Consider the following 22,039-nt stretch of genomic DNA (forward strand, 5'->3'; position numbering starts at 1 on the left):
CAACACAGGCCTTAGTTTAGGTGTGCCTGCCCTAAAAGCCTAGGCTGGCTAGCTAGTTCTGCCTATGTAATATTGCATGCTTAATTTTTTTTCTTTGTTTTTATTTACAGGAATTCAATATATTTATAGTGCCTGACCAAGTTGCTGAGAATTTATGAAACGCCAAACTGTACACAGTTACAGTACCATAATAATCCATATAGGCCTATGCATAGCATACCCTAGGCCTAATGAGTACCGTAAATTTTCTAATTGTAACCCTGGGTTATTATTCTTTGATTGTTTTTAGGGTGGGTTACTATTTAGAAGGGGGGTTAATATTAGAGTAGTGGGCTATTACTACTAATCTTAAATTAGGCACCTGAAAATAGTAACCCATCCCCCAACTTTTCCGGTCAGCAAAATAATAAAACAGTACGAATAAACAAATTTGGTTGAACTCTAACTTTATTTTATAAACTCAAAAACACTCAATCTTCCCCCACTCCCGAGATCAACATGCATTATCTCCTTATTTTCAAAATACGGCTGCCTGCATCATAAACGACCAATCATTTTGTCAATAGTTTTTGTGACTCTAATAGTAACCCCCATGGGTTATTATTAGAGTAGTGGGTTATTATTATAGATTGACTTATAAAGGTGGGTTACTATTAGAAGGGGGTTACTATTAGAGTGGGTTACTATAAGAAGATTTACGGTAATAATAGTATTATTATTAGCGACATTATTTACAAATAAATTATATAGGCTAGGGTTAAATGTATACTGTATATTAAAAATTATGTAGGCTACTACTTTTACTTATTTATATTATTTTAATATTATCCCAAATAAACGGATTCATAAGTACAAAATTTAATTTCTGCCAAGAACTAGGCTACTCTACACACTAAATGAAATTATCTTTATTTTTAAATGTCTATTTTTAAAATTTGACTAATTTTGTTTATGAATTATGTTTGTGTTCTTGTGTGCAATCAAGCATCAATTTTTTGTTTGTAATATTTCAGCATTTAATGTCATTTTAAATAATATATAGGCCTATGCCTAAATCTGTTAAGTTTGCTTTTATTTAATGTACAGTTTTAATGTAACTCAAATTGTATAGAGTATTTTTATGGCAATCTTGTACACTGGAATAAATTAAAATGAAAAATAATTGAAAATAGTAAAGTAGGCTGAAGTCATTTCTGCTGTATTTTCAATAATCCAAGCAGTAATTGTTATATCAACTTGAATATAAATAAAAATAAGCATTTTGAAGCAAATTTAGATTCATTCTTGTGTTTAAAAGAGTTATATGGTATTATAGTTATGGGGACGTTGCCACTTTTGCCTTGTACCATTATTTATTTATTATTTTGAAGAATTGCAAGTAAAACGTAATCATGGTGAAGTTTTTCTCATGCAGCTGATAGACAAGAAGAAACAACTCCACCCATGTGATAAAGTCAAATTCCACACTCAACCATCCGCTTTAACGTGCAACCACTAAATTTCAATCTTCTTATCTGTAGCTATATACACTTATACATCCTTTGATAAATCAACAATTTTGTTTTTGTTATCATTTAGAAATTGGATATGATCAGGTGTAGGCCTACAAATAATTACAGTTGTTAATTCAATATATTTTTTTTTAAACTTTATTTCTTCACTTCGTTTATTTAATCACAAATAGCAATATATAGCGATATAATTCAATTTAAAAAAATCTTACTAAAATATCACAAACAATTACTCTAAAGAATTTTAGTTTGTTGCAAAACATAAATGTTCATTTTACAAAATAATACAATAGTAAACTTCCATTTTATTGAGTAATGTTCTCATTATAGTACTTCGTAAGAAGACTCTGTTCAACTACATGCTTTTCCACTAAGGGTTACATTATGTAAGTTCCACCAATCCAGGTGCTCTTTCATATCTGTCCTCTATATGTATGTGGCCGATGTCTCGGAAGACTCAATCTACTACCAAAACAAGTGAGCCTCGAAACTGTACAAATATGGATTATCGTGCTGGTGTAATGCTGTTTTGCTGCATTTAACTCATTCTATACAAATGCTGCAAAGTCCAAACATTAACTAACTGTGGGTAGAAAAAGAAAATAAACATGTTGAGAGTTCATTTTAATAGACTAAAATAACTAACTTCAATGGTTTTAACAATGTAAATTGCTACATTTCAGTCAAGTTAGTTTCTGATTGGCCTACATAGTTTTCACTATATTCTAATTGTAAGGATTTTTATATTTGGTTTAATCAATTGCTTAGAATTTGTTTTGCACTTTATTTCATGAATATGGGTGGTTGGTTTTAATTGAGATAATTAAAAGTATCATACCAACATATATATAATTCATCTTCTTTCCCATTCAGTTTCTGATTATCTTGGTCACTGCTTCCATACAACTAAAATTGAAAAAAAATTATTAATTATCAACTAAACTTACTATTAAACTAAACAATAACTAATTAATCATCTGCATCTACTATCATCAAAGCAAGTAAACATTACAGGTTGATCAACTACATTTATTGTGTTTAAATCAACTAAACATTTCAAATCAAATAAGTAATCCCTGATACATCAACTACCTATGTTGTGTTTAAACCAACTAAACAATTACTAATAATCAACTACACTCAAATAAACTAAACTATTGATGTTTAATAAACTATGTTTATTATGTTCAAATCTACTAAACAATTACCAATTATCTATTTATCAGCTACACCTACTAATTATCATCAAATTAACTAAACAACTACTGATTATTAAACTACATTTATTATGATTAAATCAACTGAAATTACTAATTATCAACTACATTATTATTATCAAATAAACTAACCTATTGCTGTTTAATCAACTATGTCTATTGTGTTTAAATCTACTAAACAACTACACCTATCATCAAATCAATTAAACAATAAAACTTATCAACTATATCTACCATCACCAAATCAACTACTGATTAATAAACTAGCTGTATTAGGTTTAAATAAACAATGACTAATTATCAACTATATCTACTATCAAGTAAACAATTAATGAATAATCAACTTCATTTATTAAGTTTATATTTAAACCAACTAAACTGAACTGCATTCTTCTGTTTATATTTGTCCTACAACCAATAGATCAAACTACATTGTTGTGTTTAATTTTATCCTAAAGCAACCCACTAAACTGAACTGTATTCATCTGTTTATATTTGTCCTACAACTAATAGATCAAACTACATTGTTGTGTTTAATTTTGTCCTAAAGCAACCAACTAAACTGAACTGCATTCCTCTGTTTATATTTGTCCTACAACCAATAGATCAAACTACATTGTTGTGTTTAATTTTATCCTAAAGCAACCAACTAAACTGAACTGTATTCATCTGTTTATATTTGTCCTACAACTAATAGATACAACTACATTGTTGTGTTTAATTTTGTCCTAAAGCAACCAACTAAACTGAACTGTATTGCTGTCTACATTTGTCTCACAATCAACTAAACTAAACTTTAATTCCTCTGTTTAATTTTTGTATAAATCAACCAACTAAACTGTATTGCTGTGTCTACATTTGTCCTACAATCACCTAAACTAAACTATTATTCCTCTGTTTAATTTTGGCATAAATCAACTAACTAAACTGCACTCCTCTGTTTAATTTTGCCCTAAAACAACACTGACTAATTATCAACCAATTATCACAATTAATAATTATCAACTACACTTTCTATCATCAAATCAATTTAACAATTACTGATTAATCGACTAAATTTATTGTGTTTAAATCAAATGAAAAATTGATAATTATCAACTACATTTATTGTGTTGATAAGATGATCAGCTACATCTACTATCTAAACAAGTAAACACTTATTAACTAATAAACTACATTTAAAAAGTTTAAATCAACTAAACAGTTACTAATTATCAACCATATCTACTATCATAAAATCAAGTGAATAATTCCTGAATATTAAACTACATTTATTGTGTTTAAATAAACTAAACACTGACTAATTATCAACCATATCTACTATCATAAAATCAAGTGAATAATTCCTGAATATTAAACTACATTTATTGTGTTTAAATAAACTAAACACTGACTAATTATCAACCATATCTACTATCATAAAATCAAGTGAATAATTCCTGAATATTAAACTACATTTATTGTGTTTAAATAAACTAAACACTGACTAATTATCAACCATATCTACTATCATAAAATCAAGTGAATAATTCTTGAATATTAAACTACATTTATTGTGTTTAAATCAACTAAACAATGACTAATTATCAACTACATTATTAAATATCAAATAAACTAACCTATTGCTGTTTAATCAACTAAGTCTATTGTGTTTAAATCTACTAAACAATTAATAATTATCAACTACACCTATCATCAAATCAATTAAACAATAATACTTATCAACTATATCTACTATCACCAAATCAACTAAACAACTACTGCTTAATAAACTAAATGTATTAGGTTTAAATAAACAATGACCAATTATCAACTATATCTATTATAAAATAAACAATTATTGAATAATCAACTACATTTATTATGTTTATATTTAAACCAACTAAACTGAACTGCATTCCTCTGTTTATATTTGTCCTACAACCAATAAATCAAACTACATTGTTGTGTTTAATTTTATCCTAAAGCAACCAACTAAACTGAACTGTATTCATCTGTTTATATTTGTCCTACAACTAATAGATCAAACTACATTGTTGTGTTTAATTTTGTCCTAAAGCAACCAACTAAACTGAACTGCATTCCTCTGTTTATATTTGTCCTACAACCAATAGATCAAACTACATTGTTGTGTTTAATTTTATCCTAAAGCAACCAACTAAACTGAACTGTATTCATCTGTTTATATTTGTCCTACAACTAATAGATACAACTACATTGTTGTGTTTAATTTTGTCCTAAAGCAACCAACTAAACTGAAATGTATTGCTGTCTACATTTGTCTCACAATCAACTAAACTAAACTTTAATTCCTCTGTTTAATTTTGGTATAAATCAACCAACTAAACTGTATTGCTGTGTCTACATTTGTCCTACAATCACTTAAACTAAACTATTATTCCTCTGTTTAATTTTGGCATAAATCAACTAACTAAACTGCACTCCTCTGTTTAATTTTGCCCTAAAACAACACTGACTAATTATCAACCAATTATCACAATTAATAATTATCAACTACACTTTCTATCATCAAATCAATTTAACAATTACTGATTAATCGACTAAATTTATTGTGTTTAAATCAAATGAAAAATTGATAATTATCAACTACATTTATTGTGTTGATAAGATGATCAGCTACATCTACAATCTAAACAAGTAAACACTTATTAACTAATAAACTACATTTAAAAAGTTTAAATCAAGTAAACAGTTACTAATTATCAACCATATCTACTATCATAAAATCAAGTGAATAATTCCTGAATATTAAACTACATTTATTGTGTTTAAATAAACTAAACACTGACTAATTATCAACCATATCTACTATCATAAAATCAAGTGAATAATTCCTGAATATTAAACTACATTTATTGTGTTTAAATCAACTAAACAATGACTAATTATCAACTACATTATTAAATATCAAATAAACTAACCTATTGCTGTTTAATCAACTAAGTCTATTGTGTTTAAATCTACTATACAATTAATAATTATCAACTACACCTATCATCAAATCAATTAAACAATAATACTTATCAACTATATCTACTATCACCAAATCAACTAAACAACTACTGCTTAATAAACTAAATGTATTAGGTTTAAATAAACAATGACCAATTATCAACTATATCTATTATAAAGTAAACAATTATTGAATAATCAACTATATTTATTATGTTTATATTTAAACCAACTAAACTAAACTGCATTCCTCTGTTTATATTTGTCCTACAACCAATAAATCAAACTACATTGTTGTGTTTAATTTTATCCTAAAGCAACCAACTAAACTGAACTGCATTCCTCTGTTCATATTTGTCCTACAACAATAGATCAAACTACTTTTTTGTGTTTAATTTTATCCTAAAGCAACCAACTAAACTGAACTGCATTCCTCTGTTTATATTTGTCCTACAACCAATAGATCAAACTACATTGTTGTGTTTAATTTTATCCTAAAGCAACCAACTAAACTGAACTGCATTCATCTGTTTATATTTGTCCTACAACTAATAGATCAAACTACATTGTTGTGTTTAATTTTGTCCTAAAACAACCAACTAAACTGAACTGCATTCCTCTGTTTATATTTGTCCTACAACTAATAGATCAAACTACATTGTTGTGTTTAATTTTGTCCTAAAGCAACCAACTAAAGTGAACTGCATTCCTCTGTTTATATTTGTCCTACAACCAATAGATCAAACTACATTGTTGTGTTTAATTTTATCCTAAAGCAACCAACTAAACTGAACTGCATTCATCTGTTTATATTTGTCCTACAACTAATAGATCAAACTACATTGTTGTGTTTAATTTTGTCCTAAAACAACCAACTAAACTGAACTGCATTCCTCTGTTTATATTTGTCCTACAACTAATAGATCAAACTACATTGTTGTGTTTAATTTTGTCCTAAAGCAACCAACTAAACTGAACTGCATTCCTCTGTTTATATTTGTCCTACAACCAATAGATCAAACTACATTGTTGTGTTTAATTTTTTCCTACAACAATTACCTAAACTGAATTGCATTCATCTATTTATATTTGTCTTACAACCAATAGATCAAACTACTTTGTTGTGTTTAATTTTGTCCTAAAGCAACCAACTAAACTAAACTAAACTGCATTCCTCTGTTTAATTTTGGTATAAATCAACCAACTAAACTGAACTGTATTGCTGTCTACATTTGTCTCACAATCAACTAAACTAAACTTTAATTCCTCTGTTTAATTTTGGCATAAATCAACTAACCAAACTGCACTGCATTCCTCTGTTTAATTTTGGTATAAATCAACCAACTAAACTGAACTGTATTGCTGTCTACATTTGTCCCACAATCAACTAAACTAAACTTTAATTCCTTTGTTTAATTTTGGCATAAATCAACTAACTAAACTGCACTGCATTTCTCTGTTTAATTTTGGTATAAATCAACCAACTAAACTGAACTGTATTGCTGTCTACATTTGTCCCACAATCAACTAAACTAAACTTTAATTCCTCTGTTTAATTTTGGCATAAATCAACTACTAAACTGAACTGCATTCCTCTGTTTATATTTGTCCTACAACTAATAGATCAAACTACATTGTTGTGTTTAATTTTGTCCTACAACAATTACCTAAACTGAACTGTATTCCTCTGTTTATTGTCCTACAACCAATAAATCAAACTACATTGTTGTGTTTAATTTTGGTATAAATCAACCAACTAAACTGTATTGCTGTCTACATTTGTCCTACAATCAACTAAACTAAACTTTAATTCCTCTGTTTAATTTTGGTATAAATCAACAAACTAAACTGCACTGCATTCCTCTGTTTAATTTTGCCTTAAAACAACACTGACTAATTATCAACCAATTATCACAATTAATAATTATCAACTACACTTTCTATCATCAAATCAATTAAACAATTACTGATTAATCGACCACATTTATTGTGTTTAAATCAAATGAAAAATTGATAATTATCAACTACATTTATTGTGTTGATAAGATGATCAGCTACATCTACTATCTAAACAAGTAAACACTTATTAACTAATAAACTACATTTAAAAAGTTTAAATCAACTAAACAGTTACTAATTCCTACATCTGCTATTATCAAATAAACTAAACACTGACTAATTATCAACCATATCTACTATCATAAAATCAAGTGAATAATTCCTGAATATTAAACTACATTTATTGTGTTTAAATAAACTAAACACTGACTAATTATCAACCATATCTACTATCATAAAATCAAGTGAATAATTCCTGAATATTAAACTACATTTATTGTGTTTAAATAAACTAAACACTGACTAATTATCAACCATATCTACTATCATAAAATCAAGTGAATAATTCCTGAATATTAAACTACATTTATTGTGTTTAAATAAACTAAACACTGACTAATTATCAACCATATCTACTATCATAAAATCAAGTGAATAATTCCTGAATATTAAACTACATTTATTGTGTTTAAATAAACTAAACACTGACTAATTATCAACCATATCTACTATCATAAAATCAAGTGAATAATTCCTGAATATTAAACTACATTTATTGTGTTTAAATAAACTAAACACTGACTAATTATCAACCATATCTACTATCATAAAATCAAGTGAATAATTCCTGAATATTAAACTACATTTATTGTTTTTAAATCAACTAAACAATGACTGATTATCAACTACACCTACTATCATAAAATGAACTAAGCAATTACTAAGTAATCAACTACATTGATTATGTTTATATCAACTAAATAATTACGGATTAAATTACATTTATTGTGACTAAATCAACTAAACAATTACTGATTATCACCTAAATTTATTGTTATTAAGACAACTAAACAATTACTAATTAAATTACATTTATTCTGATTAAATGAACTAAACAATTACTAAATAATCAACTACATTAATTGTGTTGAAATATACTAAATACCTAATAATTCTCAACTACACTTGCTATCATCAAATCAACTAAACAATTACTAATTAATCAATCAACTACATCTATTGTGTTTAAATAACTAAATATTTACTGAATAATAAACTACATTTTCTATCATCAAATCAACTAAACAATAACTAAATAATAAACTACATCTATTGTGTTTAAATAAACTAAACACTTAACAATTCTCAACTACACCTACTATTTTTAAATCAACTAAGCAATTCCTGACAAATCAACAACATTTATGTTTAAGTCATCCACATGTATTGTGTTGATAAGTTGATCAGCTACACCTACTATCATCTAAACAAGTAAACAGTTATTAACTAATAAACTACAGTTAATAAGTTTAAATCAACTAAACAATGACTAATTCTCAACTACACCTACTATCATCAAAGTGATTAAATTACAATTGTTGTGTTTAAATCAACTAAACATTTACTAATTATCAACTACATCTACTTTCATAGAATCAAGTAAATACTTACTAATTGATCAACTACATTTATTGTGTGTAAATCAAATAAATAATTACTTATTTAATTACATTTATTCTGATTAAATCAACTAAACAACTACTGATTAAACTACATTTGTTGTGTTTAACTCAACTAAACAATTCTAACTATTAACTACACATACTATCAACATATCAACTAAACAATTACTGAATTATCAATTATATGTTGTGTTTAAATAATTAATATTTACTGAATAATAAACAATATTTATTGTGATTAAATCAACTAAAAAATTAACAATTAAACTTCATGTGTTGTGTTTAAATCAACTAAACAATCCTAACTATTAACTACACCTAATATCATCAAAACAATGACTGATAAATTAACTACACTTACTATCATTAAATAAACTATATAATAACTAAATAATAAACTACATTTATTGTGTTTAAATCCGCTAAATGATTACTGATTATCAACTACATCTACTATCATTAAATCAACTGAATAAACATTTCCTGATATACCAACTACATTTGTTGTGTTTCAATCAACTAAACAATCCTAACTATTAACAACACCTACTATCATCAAATCAACTAAACAATTACTGAATTATCAAACTAGTGTAATGTAGTGTTTAAATAACTAAATATTTACTGAATAATAAACTACATTTATTGTGATTAAATGAACTAAACAAATACTGATAAATTAACTACACTTACTATCATCAAATCAACTAAACAATAACTAAATAACGAACTGCATCTATTGTGTTTAAATAAACTAAACACTTAATAATGCTCAACTACACTCACTATCATCAAATCGACTAAACAATTACTAATTAATCAACTACATCTATTGTACTAAACATTAATTAATTATCAACTACACCTACTATTTTTAAATCAACTAAACAATTCCTGATAAATCAACAACATTTATGCTTAAATCAACTACAAAATTACTGATGTATCTACCATATTTATTGTGTTGATAAGTTGATAAGCTATGCCTACTATCATCTACTAGATGATTTCTCAACCAAGTCTAAAATATGTACTCTTAATTTTGTTCTACAATAACTGTACCCCTACACATGTCTAAATACTTGAATGTCCTGTATTATTGGGTTGTTCTATAGATAATTTCTCAACCAATTGTACTGTTAGATTTGTCTAAAATATATACTCCTAATTGTTTTCTATAATAACTGTACCCCTACACATGTCTAACTACTGCTTGAATGTCCTGTATTATTGGGTTGTTCAATAGATAATTTCTCAACAATTTATTTTGTTAGATTTGTCTAAAATATGTAGGCCTACTCCTAATTGTGTTCTATAATAACTGTACCCCTACACATGTCTATCTACTTGAATATCCTGTATTATTGGGTTGTTCAATAGATGATTTCTCAACAATTTATTCTGTTAGATTTGTCTACAATATGTACTCTTAATTTGTGTTCTATAATAACTGTACCCCTACACATGTCTAACTAGTTGAATGTCCTGTATTATTGGGTTGTTCAATAGATGATTTCTCAACCAATTATACTTTCAGATTTGTCTAAAATATTTACTCCTAATTGTGTCCTATAATAACTGTACCCCTACACATGTCTAACTGCTTGAATGTCCTGTATTATTGGATTGTTCAATAGATGATTTCTCAACCAATTATACTGTTAGATTTGTCTAAAATATGTACTCTCAATTGTGCTCAATAATAACTGTACCCCTACACATGTCTAACTGCTTGAATGCTCTGTATTATTGGGTTGTTCAATAGATTATGTCTCAACAATTTATTCTGTTAGATTTGTCTAAAATATGTACTCTTAATTGTTCTCTATAATAACTGTACCCCTACACATGTCTAACTGCTTGAATGTCCTGTATTATTGGGTTGTTCAATAGATGATTTCTCAACAATTTATTCTGTTAGATTTGTCTAAAATATGTACTCTTAATTTGTGTTCTATAATAACTGTACCCCTACACATGTCTAACTACTTGAATGTCCTGTATTATTGGGTTGTTCAATAGATAATTTCTCAACAATTTATTTTGTTAGATTTGTCTAAAATATGTACTCCTAATTGTGTTCTATAATAACTGTACCCCTACACATGTCTAACTACTTGAATATCCTTTATTATTGGGTTGTTCAATAGATGATTTCTCAACAATTTATTCTGTTAGATTTGTCTACAATATGTACTCTTAATTTGTGTTCTATAATAACTGTACCCCTACACATGTCTAACTACTTGAATGTCCTGTATTATTGGGTTGTTCAATAGATGATTTCTCAACCAATTATACTGTTAGATTTGTCTAAAATATGAACTCTTAATTGTGCTCTACAATAACTGTACCCCTACACATGTCTAAATACTTGAATGTCCTGTATTATTGGGTTGTTCTATAGATAATTTCTCAACCAATTGTACTGTTAGATTTGTCTAAAATATATACTCCTAATTGTGTTCTATAATAACTGTACTCCTACACATGTCTAACTATTTGAATGCTCTGTATTATTGGGTTGTTTAATAGATGATTTCTCAACTAATTATTCTGTTAGATTTGTCTAAAATATGTACTCTTAATTGTTTTCTATAATAACTGTACCCCTACACATGTCTAACTACTGCTTGAATGTCCTGTATTATTGGGTTGTTCAATAGATAATTTCTCAACAATTTATTTTGTTAGATTTGTCTAAAATATGTACTCCTAATTGTGTTCTATAATAACTGTACCCCTACACATGTCTATCTACTTGAATATCCTGTATTATTGGGTTGTTCAATAGATGATTTCTCAACAATTTATTCTGTTAGATTTGTCTACAATATGTACTCTTAATTTGTGTTCTATAATAACTGTACCCCTACACATGTCTAACTAGTTGAATGTCCTGTATTATTGGGTTGTTCAATAGATGATTTCTCAACCAATTATACTTTCAGATTTGTCTAAAATATTTACTCCTAATTGTGTCCTATAATAACTGTACCCCTACACATGTCTAACTGCTTGAATGCTCTGTATTATTGGGTTGTTCAATAGATTATGTCTCAACAATTTATTCTGTTAGATTTGTCTAAAATATGTACTCCTAATTGTTCTCTATAATAACTGTACCCCTACACATGTCTAACTGCTTGAATGTCCTGTATTATTGGGTTGTTCAATAGATGATTTCTCAACAATTTATTCTGTTAGATTTGTCTAAAATATGTACTCTTAATTTGTGTTCTATAATAACTGTACCCCTACACATGTCTAACTACTTGAATGTCCTGTATTATTGGGTTGTTCAATAGATAATTTCTCAACAATTTATTTTGTTAGATTTGTCTAAAATATGTACTCCTAATTGTGCTCTATAATAACTGTACCCCTACACATGTCTAACTGCTTGAATGCTCTGTATTATTGGGTTGTTCAATAGATTATGTCTCAACAATTTATTCTGTTAGATTTGTCTAAAATATGTACTCCTAATTGTTCTCTATAATAACTGTACCCCTACACATGTCTAACTACTTGAATGTCCTGTATTGTTGAGTTGTTCAATAGATGATTTCTCAACCTATTATACTTTCAGATTTGTCTAAAATATGTACTCTTAATTGTGTTCTATAATAACTGTACCCCTACATTTGTTACCCCTAGTTTAATGTTGTGTCAATATATTATTTATCAATATATTATGTCCTACAACTAACTAAACTAAACTGCATTCTTGTGTTTATTTGTTCCTAAGGTAATTAACTAAACTGAACTGCTGTGTCTGCAGTTCCTACAACCAAATAAACTAAACTACATTGTTGTGTCTACATTTGTCGTACAACAATTAACCAAACTAAACTCTGTTCACTTTTGTTCCACAACCAACTAAACTGCATTGCTGTGTTTAAATTTGTCCTACAGTACAATCAACTAAACTAAACTAAATTGATGTTTTTAATTGTTTAACTAAATAATCAACTACATTAATTGTGTTTAAAATCTGCTAAACAATTACTGATTATAAACTACATATACTATCATTAAATCAACTAAACAATTCCTAATAAACCAACTACATTTATTGTGTTTTTTAATCATCTAAAAAATTAGTAATTATCAACTACATCTACTCTCATGAAATCAAGTAAATAATTACTGATTGATCAACTACATTCATTGTGTTTAATTCAACTAAAGAATGACTAATTATCAACTACACCTACTATCATAAAAATTAACTAAATTTATTGTGTTTAAATCAACTAAACTATCCTAACTATCAACTACACCTACTATCATTAAACTAACTAAAGAATGACTAACATCAACTACACCTACTATCATTAAACTAACTAAAGAATGACTATTATCAACTACACCTACTATCATTAAACTAACTACATTTATTGTGTAAATCAGTTATATGGTGGTTTATTATTAGTTTAAATAAAAGTAACATGTTAGTAAATTAAAAAACATAAAACTCAAAAAATCATTATTATAGTTAATCAATTACCTGAAGAATTATGTGGAGGATGATTGAAACCACAGCAGAAACTGAAAGTATATAAAATATAAAAAAAACAAAAATCAATTATTATTCAATAATCAAATCCAGTTTTGGGTTTACAATAATTCCACAACAATTGCCCCAGATTTTTCCATAACAATTACTATTACTCATTTTATTTTAACTGTAAGACATCTGTTACTCTTTTGAAAAAAAAGTTAGGTTAAATTATACATTGTGGCATTGACTTGGGTGCTCTATTATGTAATAATAATATGATAGACTTTAAAAATGGGTTAATGTTCATTTTATAATAATTAAACTATTACAGTAATTGCTATAATATAATACTAGTCTTATATTGAAATATCTTCTCTTGTTTCCCCTTCATTTTATCTTCCATCATCTTGTTATTTGGTATCTTCCACTTCTAAAATCATATTATCAATTATCTTCTTCACGCTCTAAGAAGACAAAACATGTAGTTAGAGCTAACACAGATATAAACTGAGTAATAAGAGATAAAATGTAACACAGATAAAAGTAGTGTTCTCAAATAATTGTTTAAATCAACTAAACAATAACTAAATAATCCACTACATGTATTGTGATTAAATCAACACCTGCTAAGTTACACCTACTATCATGTAGACAAGTAAACACTTACTAATTATTAAACTACATTTATTATGATTAAATCATCTAAACAAATACTAATAATAAATTACACCTACCATCAATAAATAAACTAAACAGTTCCTGACTAATCAACTAAATGTATTGTGTTTATATCAACTAAACAATTACTGATTAAACTAAATTTGTTGTGTTTAAATCAACTAAACAATCTTATCTATTAACTACACCTACTATTACCAAACCAAGTAAACAATTACTAAATTATCTATATGTTTAAATAACTAAATATTTACTGAATAATAAACTACATTTCTTGTGATTAAATCAACTAATCAATGACTGATAAATTAACTACACTTACTATCATCAAATCAACTAAACAATAACCAATTAATCAATCAACTACATCTATTGTGTTTAAATAACTAAATATTTACTGAATAATAAACTACATTTATTGTGATTTAAATCAACTAAAGAATGACTGATAAATTAACTACATTTTCTATCATCAAATCAACTAAACAATAACTAAATAATAAACTACATCTATTGTGTTTAAATAAACTAAACACTTAACAATTCTCAACTACACCTACTATTTTTAAATCAACTAAGCAATTCCTGATAAATCAACAACATTTATGTTTAAGTCATCCACATGTATTGTGTTGATAAGTTGATCAGCTACACCTACTATCATCTAAACAAGTAAACAGTTATTAACTAATAAACTACAGTTAATAAGTTTAAATCAACTAAACAATGACTAATTCTCAACTACACTTACTATCATCAAATCAATTAAACAATAACTAAATAAGCAACTCATTTGTTGTGTTTAAATCAACTAAACATTTACTGATTAATTTACAATTGTTGTGTTTAAATCAACTAAACATTTACTAATTATCAACTACATTTACTTTCATAGAATCAAGTAGATACTTACTAATTGATCAACTATATTTGTTGTGATTAAATCAACTAAACAATTACTGATTAAACTACATTTAACTACATTTGTTGTGTTTAAATCAACTAAACAATCCTAACTATTAACTACAAATACTATAAATCAAGTCAACTAAACAATTACTGAATTATCAAAAATATGTTGTGTTTAAATAACTATTTTACTGAATAATAAACTACATTTATTTTGAACTACACCTACTAGCATCAAATCAACTAAACAATTACTGATTAAACTACATTTAATAAGTTGAAATCAACTAAACAGTTAGTAATTCTCAACTACACCTACTAAACAATAACTAAATAATCAACTATTTTTTTTATGATTGATCAGCTACATTCATTCATTCTGTTTAAATCAACTAAAGAATGACTATTATCAACTACACCTACTATCATTAAACTAACTACATCTATTGTGTGCATCAGTTATATGGTGGTTATTAGTAGTTTAAATAAAAGTAACATATTAGTAAAGCAAAAAACATTAAATTTAAAAAATCATAAAGTTAATTAATTACCTGAAGAATTTTGTGAAGTGGCGGTTGATTGAAACCACAGCAGAAACTGAAAGTATATAAAAAAAAACAACAAAATCAATTGATATTCAATAATCAAATCCAGTTTTGGGTTTACAATAATTCCACAAAATTGCCCCAGATTTCCTCATAACAAATCTTTCTCATTTTATTTTAACTGTAAGACATCCGTTACTCTTTTGAAAAAAAATGGGTAGGTTATATTATATATTGTGGCATTGCCTTGAGTGCTCTGTTATTTAATATTAATCTTATAGATGGGTTAATAAATGGGTTAATGTTCATTTTATAATAATTAAACTATACAGTAATTGCTATAATATAATACTAGTCTTATATTTAACCATCTTCTCTTGTTTCCCCTTCATTTTATCTTCCCTCATCTTGTTATTTGGTATCTTCCTCTTCTAAAATCATATCAATTATCCTTCTTCACACACTAATAAGACAAAATATGCAGTTAGAGCTAACAGAGATATAATAAAAGAGAGATAGAGAGAAGATGTAACACAGATAAAAGTACAACTACTTGAATGTTGTGTTCTCAACTGATTACATTAATCATTGTTTACTAATACCTATACTTTTCAGTTAGCGTGTCTGCTGTTTTTGAGTTCATGATCAAGGATAGGCTTACATATAGAAATATATTAATCCATGATTTTAACAATTGCTATGGGCATTAAGTAAATTATAATAAGTAAATGATTTACCTTTTTAATTAATTGGTATTCCTCATGGTTTTACATTTCCCTTCAATTATAATTACACTTGTCACTGTTCTATTCTAAGAAAGAAAATGTTATGCATTATAAACACAACTAAACTTAGATGATATTCAATAGTGTGATTTAACATTGTTTTCATTAAACATGGATGATGAAATAAAATTAATTTATGTTATAGAGAAACAATTTAGTCGAATAAGGTGACATGTTTTAGAAGAAGTAGCATTTGAAATAATAAATAGAACATTGTGTTAGCGGTGATGTAATGTATTTTTCTAATGTTGGGAAAGAATGAAACATATTTTGATATAATGGATATCAATTTTGTATATTATTAGTATAGTTAGTAGTGACAAATGCACCAATAAAAACATATCCAGTTACCAGTATTCACTCCTTGTTCACTGCATGCACACATAACTTGTTTCCATTGATGAAAAACAGTGTTACTAAAGAAATTGCTGGATAAACTACATAAGAATAAAACTAGAAAAAAAAACTTGTTAAATTATGAAATTGCTATGATATAGATTAAAGTTCATTTGGTTTATATTTTGTAGTATGATGATTCTGTTTGTTTTTTAATAGTAAAAAAAAAATTCAGTAATCGTATTTAATAAAAGTAAATATTCTCAATACAATAAATTTAAAATTACCATACTAAATTCTGGTATTGTTTCTGAAGAGGCATCAATTTATCTGAAAGACAAGAAATGAAGTTTAGAGAGATATTACTAATACTAGGCCTAGGCCTAGTAGTATATTGGATAAATAAAAAACATGAAGAATACACTCAACCAGCCTGAATGTCTAAAATAATAATATTAACCAAAACCACTACAGTAATATAATAATAAATTATTTGCTTTATAAATAACACTAGGCCTATGTAAGAATTATGATTGTGGGCATAGGTCTAGTTTGATAAGCATAAAATGTCCAAGAACAAACTAGGCCTCAAAAGCAGAAGCCTAATTGTTTAATGTTTATAGGCCTCTAGGCCTTATTTACAAACAATTGAAAAAGTACAGGTAGGCCTAACCTAGACCGGCTTGGGAATAAACTACTCTCCTTGTGTACTAACATTTTAGGCATAACTAAGGTCTAGCCTATCACCTAGGCTAGGTAGGCCTAGCCTTTATTTAGGGCCTGGCCTACTAGGCCTAGTTTATAAGGCCTATCAGCCTAATATTAAACCTTAAGAACTAATATCCATAAAGAAAACAACAACTAATGTCTTAACACTTACTTTAGATTAATTTTGGTAAGGTTTATTACGAAATAAACCATTAGTAAACCAAGTATTCTTTTAAAAACTCGGAGATAACTTTCGTTGAGTTTTTTAATTTGTCTCGATTTTGGGTCAGGCTAAGCCTAGCCCTAACTTAACATTTAAACATGTTTACTGTGTAATTAATGTATGAAGATCAGTAAAATATTATTTTAATTATTTTTTAACAAATAAATTATTTGTTTTATTGTTGAAAAGTGTAATTAAGCGATGTTTTTTAACCGTAAAAAACTCTTTTTGTCGAGGTAACAAAAAAACCCCGCCCTCAACAACAAAATATCAAGAAAAGTAGAGCTAGCGCCTTAAATATGGAAAATTTAAACTTATCATAAATATTTTTAAAAAAAACTAACAATTCTGATATTAATACCATATAATCAAAATAATAAAATGACAACATTCCGTGAGTTTCAGCTGATTTAACAAATTATAGCCAAAGTTACGAGGTATGCTATATTTGGACTTAAGCAGGTTTCTGCCATCTACCAAAGGTTGATTTGCTTATATCTCAAAGAAAAAATATCAAAACGTATCAAAACTTCACCATTATAAACTACACACATATATAGACCTACTGGCAAAATTGAAATTTAAAGTTAAGTATTTCGGCGACCATCGCCAAATGTGCTATTTCCAAGCAGGTAAATGCCATATTTTTTGGCCAAAAAAATACCAAAGAAAAAAAATTAAATTTGACCATTTATAATAATCGTACGTTCATGAAACTTCTCAGACTTCTTCTGTATATGTTATTTTATCGTATACAAAAAAGAAAATTTAATTTCCATTGTTTAAAAAAAAATGGCGATAATAAAACGAAAAACATCATTTGTCGTCAAATACGGTCGATGAAAAACATTACCCGATAAGAAGGCCAAGTTCAGAAACCGATTTCTTAAAAAGTGGTGGTTAACGAAGGCTGGGTGAGTGATATGATCAAAAGGAACATTTTATCTATATTTATGTGAAAATCCGATCAAAATTAGTTACCTAAAAGAAAAGATATAGCAAAACACTATATATGGTTTTGTGAGAAATTATGGCATTTTCCTGCTATATACGAACAGTGCATTAACATAGGAAATCCCTATCTCGTTACACTGTAAACGCAAGCAGGCAAATACCAATAGATCTAGCGACGATATATATCGATGGGTCCAAGCAGGTAAATGCCATGTGATCTGTATGTATGTATCGCTTTCACCCAATCTAAAAATTCAAGCGGTTGTTGTTGTTGGAGTGGATCATGATGAAGCTGTATGTTGCCATTGCCTACCGACATACGCGTTACTGTAGCTTGTTCTTTATAACTAGGAAGTAGTGAACGCAGTTCAATAAATGTATCATTCCATATTTTATTTTTGATGGCTGCGCTGACACCTGCCCCAAGGAGGATGGCCTCTGATATATGGATATCGGGTTGAGCCAAAAGCTCCTCACCTGGAATTTGGTGGATAAAGTCGGGTACTGGTGTTGTCGACACGATGTCCTTTGATACTGCGTGGCTGTCCTGAGGTTCTTTTTTACTCTCCGCTTGTTGTAAGGCGTGCAGTTCTTTTGCCAGTTTGGCATAGTCAAGCGACTTCGCTACCTGCGGTGCCTTCTTTTTCTGAGCGTTTTTCCCCGTTTTCGAATTTGTTGACGTTGTTTTTGGCATATTGTTTCTGGACGCCTACTGGACTCCTGTAGCCCCAGCATAAAAGAAAAAAGTGTTTAAAATGATAGGTTAGTGTGAGGAATTTTCCTGAGCACATAAGATACCTATTATTGGTACCTTACAAAAGCTTGCTTACTTTAAATAAAATCGCCAAGCATTGCATGTGCAATGAAATTAGAAATACGAGGAGACCAAATATAGCTCAGAAATATAGTGCAGATATAGTGTTGGTGTAAACCACCCAACTAAGTAAAAGTCGTGCAATTCTTTAAAAACGAATGCACTGTATGAGTCATTGAGCTAGAAAAACTGTCCCTCGGGCGTAAAGCAAAGTAGCAGCAAAAGTTTCAAATAGTAAGGTATCTTCCGGTATATGTCCCTGGACCAAAACATAGCCGGAAATAAAAATGTTTCTACTTAGGCGCCTATATGGGAGCAAAACGAATCGTAGAAACTAAAATGCTCAAAATGAGAGTAAAATTAACCTCAAAGGCAGGGTGAAAAACTATGCCATTAGTAGCTCGGTGTAAAAATGGTTGCCCTATATAAAAGAACAGTTGTCTAAGGCCTCCATCATGAGCAAAAAGAAATAAAAGTGAGGTTTAAAAAAAAATGATCCAGGTATTAGATGTATAACATTTACGTATTGTAACTTGGCCTATAATTGGCACATAAAACGTAATAGAGTTTTATAAACCGTTTTAGACCATTTTGAGGATTTCGATAAAACTTTTCTCACAAAAACATCAAAGAGCACAAAATAGCTTAATATCGTATTTAAAAACGTTTTAGACCATTTTGAGCATTTCGACAAAAATGTTTCACACAAAACATCAAAGTGTACAGAATAGCTTCAAATCGCATTTGGAGACGTTTTAGACCATTGTGTGATTTTCGAAAAAACTTGTTAACATAAAAACACCAAAGTGCTAAGAATAACTTGAAATCTCATTTAGAGACGTTATAGACCATTTTGTGATTTTCGAAAAAACTTGGTTACACAAAAACATCAAAGTGCTTAAAATCTCATTAGAAACCGTTTTAGACCATTTTGAGAAATTCGATAAAACTTTTCACACAAAAACATCAAAGAGCACAAAATAGCTTAATATCGCATTTAAAAACGTTTTAGACCATTTTGAGCATTTCGACAAAAAATTTTCACACAAAACATCAAAGTGTGCAGAATAGCTTCAAATCGCATTTGGAGACGTTTTACACCATTTTGTGATTTTCGAAAAAACTTGAATCGTATTTGGAGACGTTTTAGACCATTTTGTGATTTTCGAAAAAACTTGTTAACATAAAAACACCAAAGTGCTTAGAATAGCTTCAAATCGCATTTGGAGACGTTTTAGACCATTTTGTGATGTTCGAAAAAACTTGGTTACACAAAAACATCAAAGTGCTTAAAATCTCATTATAAACCGTTTTAGACCATTTTGGGAATTCGATAAAACTTTTCACACAAAAACATCAAAGAGCACAAAATAGCTTAATATCGTATTTAAAAACGTTTTAGACCATTTTGAGCATTTCGACAAAAATTTTTCACACAAAACACCAAAGTGCTAAGAATAGCTTCAAATCGCATTTGGAGACATTTTAGACCATTTTGTTATTTTCGAAAAAACTTGTTAACATAAAAACACCAAAGTGCTTAGAATAGCTTCAAATCGCAATTGGAGACGTTTTAGACCATTTTGTGATTTTCGAAAAAACTTGGTTACACAAAAACATCAAAGTGCTTAAAATCTCATTAGAAACCGTTTTAGACCATTTTGAGCAATTCGATAAAACTTTTCACACAAAAACATCAAAGAGCACAGAATAGATTAATATCGTATTTAAAATCGTTTTAGACCATTTTGAGCATTTCGACAAAAATTTTTCACAAAAAACATCAAAGTGTACAGAATAGCTTCAAATCGCATTTGGAGACGTTTTAGACCATTTTGTAATTTTCGAAAAAACTTGTCAACATAAAAACACCAAAGTGCTTAGAATAGCTTTAAATCGCATTTGGAGACGTTTTAGACCATTTTGTGATTTTCGAAAAAACTTGTCAACATAAAAACACCAAAGTGCTTAGAATAGCTTTAAATCGCATTTGGAGACGTTTTAGACCATTTTGTGATTTTCGAAAAAACTTGTCAACATAAAAACACCAAAGTGCTTAGAATAGCTTTAAATCGCATTTGGAGACGTTTTAGACCATTTTGTGATTTTCGAAAAAACTTGTCAACATAAAAACACCAAAGTGCTTAGAATAGCTTTAAATCGCATTTGGAGACGTTTTAGACCATTTTGTGATTTTCGAAAAAACTTGTCAACATAAAAACACCAAAGTGCTTAGAATAGCTTTAAATCGCATTTGGAGACGTTGTAGACCATTTTGTGATTTTCGAAAAAACTTGGTTACAGAAAAACATCAAAGTGCTTAAAATCTCATTAGAAAACGTTTTAGACCATTTTGAG

The 22,039-nt window shown here is 28.1% G+C and overlaps 2 long non-coding RNA genes across 2 annotated transcripts; both read right to left on the reverse strand.

The window, feature by feature from the left end:
• Window positions 1-1,773: 1,773 nt before the first annotated feature.
• LOC144845514 (uncharacterized) lies at window positions 1,774-16,304 on the reverse strand. The gene is made up of 4 exons (XR_013612556.1): window positions 16,230-16,304; window positions 15,868-15,913; window positions 2,350-2,417; window positions 1,774-2,094 (listed from the first exon to the last, which is right to left on the reverse strand). It is a non-coding gene; the product is annotated as an uncharacterized LOC144845514 (long non-coding RNA).
• A 305-nt stretch (window positions 16,305-16,609) lies between these two features.
• LOC144845941 (uncharacterized) lies at window positions 16,610-17,969 on the reverse strand. The gene is made up of 4 exons (XR_013612610.1): window positions 17,863-17,969; window positions 17,270-17,312; window positions 16,998-17,099; window positions 16,610-16,672 (listed from the first exon to the last, which is right to left on the reverse strand). It is a non-coding gene; the product is annotated as an uncharacterized LOC144845941 (long non-coding RNA).
• Between the last annotated feature and the right edge of the window lie 4,070 nt (window positions 17,970-22,039).

Source organism: Antedon bifida, chromosome 6, assembly GCF_963402885.1.
Source record: "Antedon bifida chromosome 6, ecAntBifi1.1, whole genome shotgun sequence".
NCBI classification, from domain to species: Eukaryota; Metazoa; Echinodermata; class Crinoidea; order Comatulida; family Antedonidae; genus Antedon; species Antedon bifida.